Here is a 12,658-nt window from a genome sequence, read left to right as displayed (position 1 = left end):
AGGTTCCAATGGAGAACCAGATGGCCAGAGACGGGCCCAGTTGGGGCCACAAGGGGGTCCTGCGCCGGAACAACAACAAACCCCAAAAGGGAGACAGTGGCAACCACGAGGAAGAGGTGGAGGCAGAGGCAGGAATCCGAATGGATACGTGTTGCGGCGGATGGAGTGTTGGAGGTGCGGGAATCTCGGACACCTTTCTCGGGAATGTGAGTGGGACTATCTATCCACAACAGGAGGCCCTCGATGGGGGAACAGAGGAGGTGGGCGTGGGCAAAACCAAGGTCGGTATCAAGTACAGTGTCCACGGCCCGTAAGCTCCCCCTGTCCAGGACCCCCGCAGCACCAAAGCCAAGATGAGAGGCGGGGCCCAGCAATGGGAAGTCAAGCCGCCAGCGCTGAGATGGGGGGAGGGGCGGCGTCCTATAGACAACAGGGAGCGTTTGTACAAAAACTGGTAGCGGGCCCCTCTCAACAACAGGCTCAAGGAACTGTGACTGAACCAAATAGGTACGTGGCTTTCTCCTCAGAACAGGCTCAAGGGAACCATGGCGGTGATGGCAGACAGCAAGGACATGCGCTGGGCCCGATGACCCCAGGGTCATCCGATCACAGGCGGCTGACCCACCGGGTCCCACAACCCAGGGGACAAGGACAGGTTGCTGGATCTGTGGACTGAAAGGTCATTTTCAAAGGTCATGTCTGCAGAGGCCACCGGCAGAATAAGAATATATGCAACTGACTAGGGTAAAGGTGGGATATATTGAATAATAAAATATGCTCCTAATTAGATTAGAATAAAAATAGAATAAAAAATAAATAGAGGGGCTAGATGATTAGATTATGAATGGAAGTTACTAAAAACGGATGTATGATTGACTGACAAATGCATGAACTAATCAGACTAACAAGAAAATCAAATTATGTTAAACAGTTAATATTGACACTGCGGAAGCTAGTGGTCAGTAAATTATCCATGCTTGGTCAATATTCAGATTGGTCAAAGGGTGGAGTGCATGATTAGGAGATTAAAAAGACCCATAGTTGTTTCTAGTTTTTTATAGTATTGATAGATGGGTATTAACAGTTATGAGTAATAGAAATAGGTGTTTATTTTTATTTTTCTGTAGAACTTCTCTTTTCTAGTGTGTTACGAGCAATTCCTGACTTAGGCCGGGAGCGTTCATTTTGTTTATTCATTTGATTTCCCTTTTTTGTTTCTTAGTTAATACGGGGGTGCATAAGCCTCTAGATCAGTGTTTCTCAACTGGTGGGTCGCGACCCAAAAGTGGCTCGCGGGGCCATTTTGAGTGGGTCGCGGATGTGTAAAAAACCCCTTTTTTTTTTTTTTTTTTTTTCACTACCTAACTTTATGAAAGTGGCTTCTCAGCTCTGGTCCAGCTGAAGGGAAACGACAGGCAACCAACGAGGAGAGAGGCGGCTAGGCCTCAGCAACAACTCCGGCTGTCAACAGACGGGCTGCAAGGCCTTAACCATTGACCAGGGGGTCTACAAGCGAAAGGGGGGAGCTGCTATCGCCCCTATCAACGACCAGGCGGAGGGGGAGAGAAGCAAACCTCTTCTACTAATCCAAGGGTCAACGGGGGTTGAGCAGCCAGCGAAGACCTCCCCACAGCTGTGACAGCAATAGAAAAATACAGCAGGGGGTCCTACCCCTAATAGAGGTCAACACGAGACAGGATTCTCGACAGAAGACGGGGTGTGATAGAAAGGCAATTTGCTTTCTAATTCCACCTCCCAGAATGGGTGGTCGCATTCAGCAGTCGTGAACTGCACCAGCTCTGAGCGATACGGAGGAGGCCAGGTCGATTTAGAAGACATTGACCCCCCTCCTCACTGTTCTAAGTCAGAATTTGACAAATCACAGTTGAAACCAATGGAAATTGATCTTGGTACGAAACGGCTTATTAAAGACTGTACACGGGGCAAAAATAACCAAAAATGGACTGCTAATAAAGGTGTTATATTGTTGTATAAGTATACATAAGAAGGAGATTTAAAAAAAAAAAAAAAAGGGACGGTTGAATCTTAGGATCTGAGTGTGGCAAACCATATGTATTTTATCCCAGTATGATTTAAAATGGCTTAAATTCTTATCCAGAAAGTAGTGTGTAGAAGTTAGGATCTATGTTTGACATATTAAGGATAGATAAACTATCCGAGTGTGGAAATGTGGTAGATTTTGGACATAGATCATCATCATAATAGGATTTCAAATCAAACTAATGTGTAGAAACAGTCTTGTGTTACCAAGACCTTGTGTTCACTCCAGGAGATCATTTGCATATAGTGGCAGCTGGTGGCAGCTGAGGTAATACTTACTTCCCCTTAGGGGGTGGTAAGAACAAAGGACAGGAAGCCCTAAAATAAACATATGTGTCTCCTTTTAGGAGACACAGATGTGGCCAACTGGTCTGCCAAAGACAATGATCAGGTCACATGCAGTTGGTATCTGATGGCCTGCATGTGACCATCAAAGGTCTGATAACCCATTTAGATTAGTTTTTGATATGGAAGAATGTATTATAAATGAATGCTAAAAGTATAAACTGTATAAAAGAAATTGATATAAAATATAATTAGGCTTGTTTACATTGGGGTAAGAATTCTGAAGTCATACTAAACTATGTAATTAGTTTTCACTTAAAGTGAAAATAGGTTATAATGATAAGAAATGTGTTTAAATATGATATCTCTGGGTTCATGGAACTAATGGTAATTCAAATATAGATATTAGGAAATGAATAAATGCAATGTATGAAGGTAGATTGTTAGATGATGGTTGCACCTTGAATTAAACAAATGAAAGTATATTAGCTGACTGTGTAAGGACCACTCCTGTTTGCATTCAAACATAGGACAAACCACAGCTTATGATGTCATCACAAAGGGACGCTAGGCCTTGTTAAAATGGTCTGGGTGTGGGAAGGAGAGACACTCTGAAAAACCCAACACACCAGGACAACACCTACCATCTCATCCACACCAAGGCGGGCAGGTCAGAGGAGAATCAACAGACAAAGAACTTTTGGAGGGAGAACAGACTGCTTTGTTTGTCAGCCAGACAACAAAGACCATCAACAACTTATCAACTATCATTCTTTAAATCTGATTTCTTAGATAGGACGAGAGCGGCATAGTGCTCCGGTACCTTGAATCTTTTATAGCATTCTTTATTGTAATTTGTATACACTCTTAACTTTGATTAAACAGCTGTTATATAACCTTTTCCTCCTGATTTTCTTCTGCCTGCACCGCTGAGAAGTTCATAAGTAATTCCCAGAGCTTTAGAGTTATTGAAACAACGCAGAGTACATCAGCACCCGGTTCTGGTACAGAGCAGAACCGTAATAGCTTGGGAATCTACTTCACCTGCTATAGCAATAGCACAGCTGAATCTACTGCCTGCCGAAGCCAGTCAAGCTATACGTTATTATTATGGCGACAGTTAACAGAGGTCGTTACAATGAATGTGTTTGTGTATATTGGGATTGTGCTATGGACTTTATATAGACATTAGTTTGCAATACCCACTGCTCGCTGCGAACTCGGATCCGGAGCGGACTGTTTATATTGTATCTCTGGGACAGACTGATGACGTCATATCTATGCGACCAAATGCTCTCGGAATCTCGACTATTCAGCGGTGATGGAGGCTAAGAGGAGGGAGAGGGCACATAATGTTTAGTTAAATATGGGCCGAAATGGCCTAATATAATTTCACTTGCCATATTAATACTCTCTTACATGTATGTGTGTGTATATGTGTGTATGTTTGTATGGGTGTATGTATGTATGTGTATGTGCTCACTCACTATTTCATTTATCCTGTTCTACCACTCAGGATATAGTTGTTGGTGGATACATGCGTTTGTGTGGATCTACCCTATTTTGGTACTACATTGCTATCGTGTGTGTGTGTGTGTGTATATATATATATATGTATATGTGCATTTATTATTTCTATATTTATTTTCTTTGAGACCTAAACAAGCACAACCTGAATGCAAACATATGACTACTGTTGAGAGGTTATCTCAGGAATTTAAAGCCTAGAGGACTGTTATATATCTTATTATGCCTTAATTGTTCTATTCGTGCACAGCTTTTATACAGAGCGAGTTGGGTACTTAGTGTTCTTGTTTGATGGAATGCTCAGTCGATGTTAGAGCAACCTACTTTATCGGGCAGCGTGCCTCTGGGGATGGGTATCAAGAGACACTTTTCTTTCTTCCCTTTCTACTATGTTTACCTCTTATGCTAGTTGACCTATCCTATATGTATGTCTTCAAATATCCAAGTTCTTCTCTTCACAGTGAACAAGGGTGGAACTGTGGGGATTCCATTTGCAGTCTCGGGATAACATAACGTCACAGAGACAGATACGTAAGGCTCCTGGCTCTGTGGGCCTTATTTCCTGGAACATTAGAGGTATGGGTATAATGCGGTTAAGCGTAACAAAGTATTGGACAGGCGTATCATTCAAACTTTAACCATAACTCGAGGGGTGTAGCGATCCTTTTCAGAAAGGGAGTCCAGTTTGGTAAAACCAAACTAATTCAAGATGCTAATGGAAGGTACGTTATACTAGTAGGCAGGCTATACAACACTCCGATTATTCTTGTGAATGTCTATGGCCCTAATTGGGATGACCCACAATTTTTTACTAAACTAATGGCCTCTCTTCCTGATGTTGACACTAATTGGGATGATTCACAATTTTTTACTAAACTAATGGCCTCTCTTCCTGATGTTGACTAATAGACAGTCTCCTCCCCACCGTCTGTATATATTCTCTCCCCACCGTATGTATATTTCTCTCCCACCCACCCACCCCCTCCTAATGTACAGTCTCCTCCCCACCGTATGTATATTTCTCTCCCACCCACCCATCCCCTCCTAATGTACAGTCTCCTCCCCATACACTCTCTGTCAGGATCTATGGGTACTGTATATTTGCATATCATATATGTCACAAATGTAACAGTACTATATACCTGTATGTCATGTATGTCCCTATGCCATAAATGTCATGATGTCATGTTTGTTGTGTATGTCATAAATGTCACTATGAATTGAAAATGGGGGACCCTGATGTAAACAAGACAAACGTCTTTATCTGGTCTGCATCCCCTTAACAATTAGTATGTATTGAGCCATACTGTATTGTACCCATTCTGCAATCTGTTAAATAAAGTTTTCATTCATTCATTCATTTACGAGATCATCATAGCAGGGGATCTAAATTGTGTACTGAATCCACAACTAGACAGATCCAGCCCCAAAACAAATAGCCAATTATCTAGAGCAGGGACTGTTCTTAATTCGTTCATGCAATCCTATGGCCTCACAGACCCATGGAGGAAGTTGAATCCCAGCACCAAACAATACTATTTTTTCTCACCAGTCCACAAAAGCTACTCTAGAATAGATTATTTCCTCATCAATAACAATCTTCTCTCATCGGTCACCAATTCGAAATATCATAGCATCGTTATATCGGATCACTCTCCTGTACAATTGGATATACATTTTCCTGATAATATACAACCCAGACGGTCATGGCGACTTGATTCTTCACTACTGCTATCCACCCAATTTAAAGAATTTGTAAGTCAGCAAATAGCCCTCTTTCTTGACATAAATGATAGTCCAGACATATCACGGTGCACATTGTGGGAAACACTTAAAGCATACATCAGAGGTCAGATAATTTCATACACAGCGAATATAAACAAACAACGTAATAAACGGCTCCTAGAAATTGAACAATCCATATTAGACTTAGATAGGAAATATGCAACATCCCCTACCCCAGAACTCTACAAAGAGCGTCTCTTAATAATTGAATTCAACAACCTTTTCTCCCACCAAGCGGAAACAAATCTACTTAGGGCAAAGCACAAAGTATATGAACATGGAGATAAGGCAGGCAGAATGCTCTCACACCACCTCAGGCAAATGTCCAATGATTCCCAAATTACAGAGATACGCACCGACCCTGATACAACCACATGTGACCCTCAACTCATCAACAATCAGTTTAAGAAATTCTATTCAGATTTATATCTCTCTGATGTAGAAACTAACAGGAGCACAATACAATCATTTCTTGGTGCATTGGATGTTCCCACTCTCGATCCGGACACTCAAACTTCTGTGGACGAACCACTTACTCTTGACGAGATAGAAACCGCAATCCACTCCATGCAGAGCGGTAAAGCTCCGGGACCGGACGGGTTTCCGGCCGAGTTCTATAAAGCTTTCTCTCCCAAACTAGTACCCGTCCTGAAGGCGATGTATGATGACACGCTAGAAAAAGGCAGCTTACCGCCAACCCTAACACAAGCAACTATATCAGTACTGTTAAGAGAGTACAGGCCACCGCAGGTAACATTAGACTACTAGGAGCGGATTAGCTATGGAGCTAACAGAATAAAGACACACTCACAGACAAATACAGAGGACACACGTGTATACTTGTGGAATAACATGACACAGCCGAGTGTACCATCTGCATTGCAACGTAACGGTGGCAGGCTGGCAGCAACACAAGAAACTCCATGGACTTAATTAAACACTTCATGGAAACGGAGTAACGTTATGTCGAGTTCATACGTGCAACGAATGCAGAGGAATGTTTTGGTCGCTGGAAACCCTGCAGACGGTAACAAAGCAAAGCTTATACCCGAGAAAATAACCAAATGTATTGTGCTGGGCGAACAGCCCCTTTCTGTTGTTGGAAATGTAAGGTTAGGTATCCGACGCATAGCCTCGGTTCATGTTGCCAAACCGGCATTTGATCTCCGACACTGCTATTCCAAATAAGTACAATGTTGTGTTTCTTTTTCGAATCTAGCCAAGATTATAACCATAATCCTATTATAAAAACAGCAGTCAAAGTGTATATTATCAGCACTACGTTTGTTTACCAATGATTTTAAAATCTCTGTGCATTGCACCGGAAAACGCGAGGACAGGAAGCCGCCATGAAATCGCTGTAGTCTTATTAACAAAAATATTTTAACAAAATAAAAAGCATGTTTGCTATGTATTTCTTCCTTTAGGGGAGTAGGACATTTGTTTCACAGTTTTAGCATGATGTTTTATAGATGGCTAGGTTAAACACAGGTTTTTGTTTTGAACCCTTTGGGTGCCGTTAACACATTGAGTGCCAACAACGAGAAATCTCGTTGTTGGCCGCCATGCGTTCAGTGCCAATGACGAGAAATCTCGTTATTTAATCGTTATTTCTTTTATTAACGATATCCATTCATTTTTCATCAATCCAGCCTCACGTTATCATTGGGACTGTCTATGAGCTTGAAAAGGGCAAATACCGCCCCCTATCGTCTCCCGGATGGTATTGCACCCATTGGAATGGACTCAATGAAAATGCATGTGAAAAGAAAACTCCGGATTCCACATTTTACTTCTCGGGCATGTAACCTGAGACTATTGCATTCATTGGGGCAACCGAAAGCAGCATGGATTATTTGTTTCGAGGTCTAATGTTGGATCAATAAATGCGATCGATATTTGGAATGGCGATCAGGAATTGGAATAATCTTTTTGCAGAACATCTGATCTGAGGTAAGGAATCTATTTTACCAGTTTTGGGGTAATCACATGTTTTTTTCACATATTTCACAACGTGTCTGTGTCTGTGTGTGTGTGCGTGTATGACGTTAGTGCTGACTAGGTCATAGATAATCGATTTTTCAGCCCGCTTCTCTAGTGTGCATAAGTACACATATACTATCGATAATCTAGCATTTATTTGAAAACTATTCATAAATCAGCCGGAAAATGACAACGTGTTGTGTGTATTCCACTAAAGGGCAATTTCTGCGGAATCTTTTTTTTTTCTCGAAATTTCCAAAACTATACTTGTATTCAAAACGGTATAAACGGAAATGTACCGATGAAAAAACAATCCGTTTCGTACATGTTGACTGCAAGCAAGTCATTGATAAGCGACGGACGTATTAGACACATAGCCATAATTTAAGATATAGTTTATGCGTTCACAAATATGCTTGTCCTCCCATTGAATAAAGCGCTGGCACTCATGTGATAAATAGCCCACCCCATGCTGGCAATCAAAGTGTTAACGTAGAACTACATTTCTGTCGCCCGACGGTTGAGTGCCGGAAACGTAGATCTACGTTTTTCTCACAGTATTTCTTTTATTCGCTATTGCCATTCATAATTCAGCGGGGCACCTTGTGCATGCTGTACTGAATGTGTCTGAGCTGCCAGATGGTCTTATACCGCCCTCTAACACCTTCGGCCGCTATTGTACTCCATTAGAAACTATGTAGTTTCTTTCTCTACCGAGCTGCGGCGTGGGGGTGGGTCCTAAACACTCCGGCAAAACACGCGCTTGTAGGGATGGCTTGGACAACTGACCCCGCCTGCCCGTTCATGTGCAATGCCCAATAATGCCGGAGACAGGATCGCTGTGGATAACTGGAATGGCGACCAGATAATTGGATATTTTTTTTGCACTACATCAGAAACCAGGTAAGGACTCTATATATCCAATCTTGCGTTGATATATTTCTTTCTCCCGCGATTGAATCTGTCTGTGTGTGGCTGTTTACCGTTGGGTGCAGGAGGGGGGGGGGGGGGGGGGAGCGCCGCGCTCCAGGGCCCATTTCATGTATGCACGAGGAGACATAATAATGATAATCTAGCGTTGATTTCAGGAAGATTCGATAATCAGGCGAAAAATGACAATGTGATAAGTGGATTCCACTAAAACGCTATTTTCGCGTCTTTTTCCTGGAATTACTCAGAAGCACCCAAACTATATTCATAATCAAAATGGTATAAAACGGAAATGTACGGATGAAAAAATTATCTGTTTTTTGCACATTGACCAGAAGCAACTCTGACAATCGACGGTTATTAGACCCATAGCTATAATATAAAATATAGGTTTAGCTCTACAAACAAGGTGAGCGTTTACATGGGGTTAATGGATGGCAAGGCCAGATGCACTTCCCGGAAGGATTGAAGTTTATTTCAAATATGCAACACAACAAACAAACATCAAGTACAGATATAGCCTTAAGCCGTTAAAATAATAAATGTATATAAAAATATATATATTTTTAAAAGAACAAAAAGAAAAATCTAACTCAATTTATTAAAAAAAAATTGGGTGGGGTAGGATCGGATCGGTATCGGCCGATGCTCAAGGCTGTGATATTGTATCGGACATGAAAAAGTGGTATCGTGCCATCCCTATTTTTTACTGCTGTGAAGCACTTTGAATTGCAATTTCTGTATGAAAGGTGCTATACAAATAAAGTGTATTATTATTATTATATTATTACTCTACACAAATACCTCAGTGATCACTCTACTTCCCAAACCAAACAAAAACTGTTTAGAGTGCAATAATCATAGACCAATCCAATTATTAAATGTAGATAATAAGATATTTGGGAAGATACTTGCAAATAGATTAAACAAAGTATTATATAAACGTACTGTATACATGAAGACCACATTTGCTTTGTGAAAAGGAGACAAGTGACAGACAATATTATGAGAAGAATGATGCACACTATGCTGGCAAATCATCCTCCCCCACAGTCGCAATCTCATTAGATGCCGAAAAAGTGCTTGATCGCATTGAGTGTCCTCATTTATTCAAAGCACTGTCAAGGTTTTGGCCCCCAATTCATCAGGCACATTTCTTTATTATATTGTTCACAATCAGCCAAAATTGGTACCAATAGACTAACATCTGAAGCCTACCAACTTTATAGGGGCATACGCTAAGGTTGTTGCCTCTCCCCTTTACTTTTTACCTTATATATTGAGTATTCAAGGGATCAATATTGGGAAAATAGAGGTGAACTTTCAGACAAATTATACAACTAACTGTTGGAAATCCCATATCATCACTAAATAAAGTTTCACAAATAATCAGTTTAGTAATATTTTAGGTTATAAAATGAACTGTGAGAAATCAGAAGCCTTGTCACTAAATGTCCAATGTAACAAATACTGCATGCCCTCCTTGACTTTTAAATGATTGCCAGGAGGCATTCAATATTTTGGCATAATTCAGACTCCTCAAATAGACTGTGACCTCATTTTCTTCTTCTAAATTACATGCTATACTATGTTATTTGATACTATCTTGTCTAGCACAGTCTCTGGAGCGTAACAGTAAGAAGCATTTTGTATGAAAGTATTCTGTACTTCTGTATGACAACTATTAAAGAAACTTGAAACTAGACAATATTGCTCGTCATAATAAGAATATACTGAAAAATTTAAGAATAGAAGATGGCATTAAAAGATGGAAAAAGCTCCCACTTTCACTAAAAATAGATAGAATCAATGTATTCTCCCCCGTATTATATATCTCCTCAGTGCTATTCCTTTACATTTTGAGAATAAAAAGTTTCATAAATTCAATGCTATATTCAGGAATTCTTGGTGGAATGACAAGCATCCCAGGATAAACGACAAGAGTGGTTATCTAATATAAACATCAATAACTCCTCTCATTAATTAACATGAATCATGGGGGGGGCAGGTGGCGCACGGAGATTACGTTTGTCACCAACACCGGGAGACACTAGGATTCGCCTGTTCGAATCCAGCTCCCGGCGTTGCTATCAGCTTGGCTGTCCTCTCACGCTGATACAATTGGCTGTATCAGGGGGTGGGAAGCTGAAGGGTGGGTCCTGGGCGTTGTGGACAGCGACCCCTACAGTTCGGTCGGGGCGCCTGCTCAGCGAGGGTTGGATCTGAGGAGAGATAGTGTGGCCTCCCACACGCTACACTCTCCCCGGTGAGAACCTGCGTGGCCAGGTTGGCCTGCCCCAGGCTGCACGTGCGTCGGAGGAAAGCATGTGACAGTCTCCGGTCTCCCGGACCAACAGTAGGGGAAAGTACGCAACAACCAGGAAGGGTGGGATGGGAGAAAAATCGGGAAAAAGGAGGGGAAGAAAGATATATAAAAAAAAAAAAAAAAAAAACATGAATCATGTACTGTATCTGTGAAGTGCTAGTTCAGTTTTGATACAGTACTTTTCTATTTTTATTAAGGCTGTCAAAGTTATCGCGTTATTAACGAGTTCACACAAAATTCTTTTAACGGCACTATTTATTTACGCGAGATTAAAGGGCTGTTTAAGACTTTTTTTATATTATTCTTTTTTTTACCTTTATTTACCCAGGGTATAGGTTCGATACTCTCATTGATACTATGTTTATTTCTGACTCAAAGTGTGTGTGTGAGAGGGGTGTGAGTTCTTTTGATATGATATGATATTTGCATTTATAATGCGCCGCCCAGCCAATTTTTACATCGGTCCGAGGCGCAGCCCGGGGAAAAAAGAATATGAATAAATGGACATGACAAAGAAAACGGAACCAGGCAGACGGACAGACAGAGAGAGAACATAAGAACACCTCAGACACACAACACAACAGCAAAGTAACTCAGTGATCTTCTAGAGCGAAAAGGTGGGTTTTAAGCAAGGTCTTGATTGTCTGTACGGTGTTGGCAGATTTGATCTTGAGAGGGAGCTTATTCCGCAGTGTCGGCGCCATCACTGAAAAGGCCCGGAAACCCTTTGTCACCAGTTTGGCCCGCGGGACCCTCAGACACAGTTGGTCATTTGATCTGAGGGACTTGGAGCTGATGGGTTGGACCAAAAGTTCCTCAATGTAGGCTGGAGCAAGACCATTGTGGGCTTTGTAGGTGAATAGTAGAATTTTAAAGTTGATTCTCTTCCTCACTGGGAGCCAGTGGAGAGAGACAAGGACTGGGGAGATGTTATTTTGTGCATCACTCTGTTTGTTTTGAATTTGATGCAAATTTGCAATGCATGAGGGTCATCCTTTTGTGTTAAATGGCTGCTTAAACAAAAAAATGGGGATGGATAGTTTAAGTGTAAAGTTCAACACACTACTGTGTTAGTAGCCTAATCATTACTATGTAATGTTACAGTTAGTAAATTGGTATGCCCATCTGTTCTTTTTTTGTTGGGCTTTTATAAAAAGAAAATCATGATTTCAGCATTTTGTTTTACAATGCAGTTTGCACATCTTAGTTACTTGAAGATTCTGGACAGTATTTCTCATTGTGGCAATAAATAAACATGAATTATTTTGCATAAAGCAAGCATTTGTCTACTCTCATGTTGATAAGAGTATTAAATAAATATATAATTTTAAGTATAAAATTCTAGATTTAGAACAGATAAAAAATATGCAATTAATCACGATTAACTATGGACAATCATGCGATTAATCAGATTAGACGGCCTTAATTTTAATATACAGTATGCTTCCAAATCATCCCAAAGCAGCGTGTCCATCTGTGCCATGTTGTCTGAAGTGGTTTATGTAATATATTCATTTGAAAGTGTTTCTTTTCTAGACATATAATTGATTGTATCCAGGAATCACTGTGCTGCATGCAGTCCCTCCAGGTTGTTCCCATGGTAACTAAGAAATCCAGGTTTATTTTAGATGAACAGTTTCACACACACACACACACACACACACACACACACCTCAGACAACACAGCGCAAATGGACAAATCCAAGATTAACAGTAGTGACATCTATCTGAACATCATAATGTATTGGTGAGAAACTTGGT

This window comes from Notolepis coatsorum (assembly GCF_963971535.1).
Source record: "Notolepis coatsorum genome assembly, chromosome: 18".
In the NCBI taxonomy this organism is placed as follows: Eukaryota; Metazoa; Chordata; class Actinopteri; order Aulopiformes; family Paralepididae; genus Notolepis; species Notolepis coatsorum.
Note: the sequence above shows the minus strand (reverse complement) of the source record.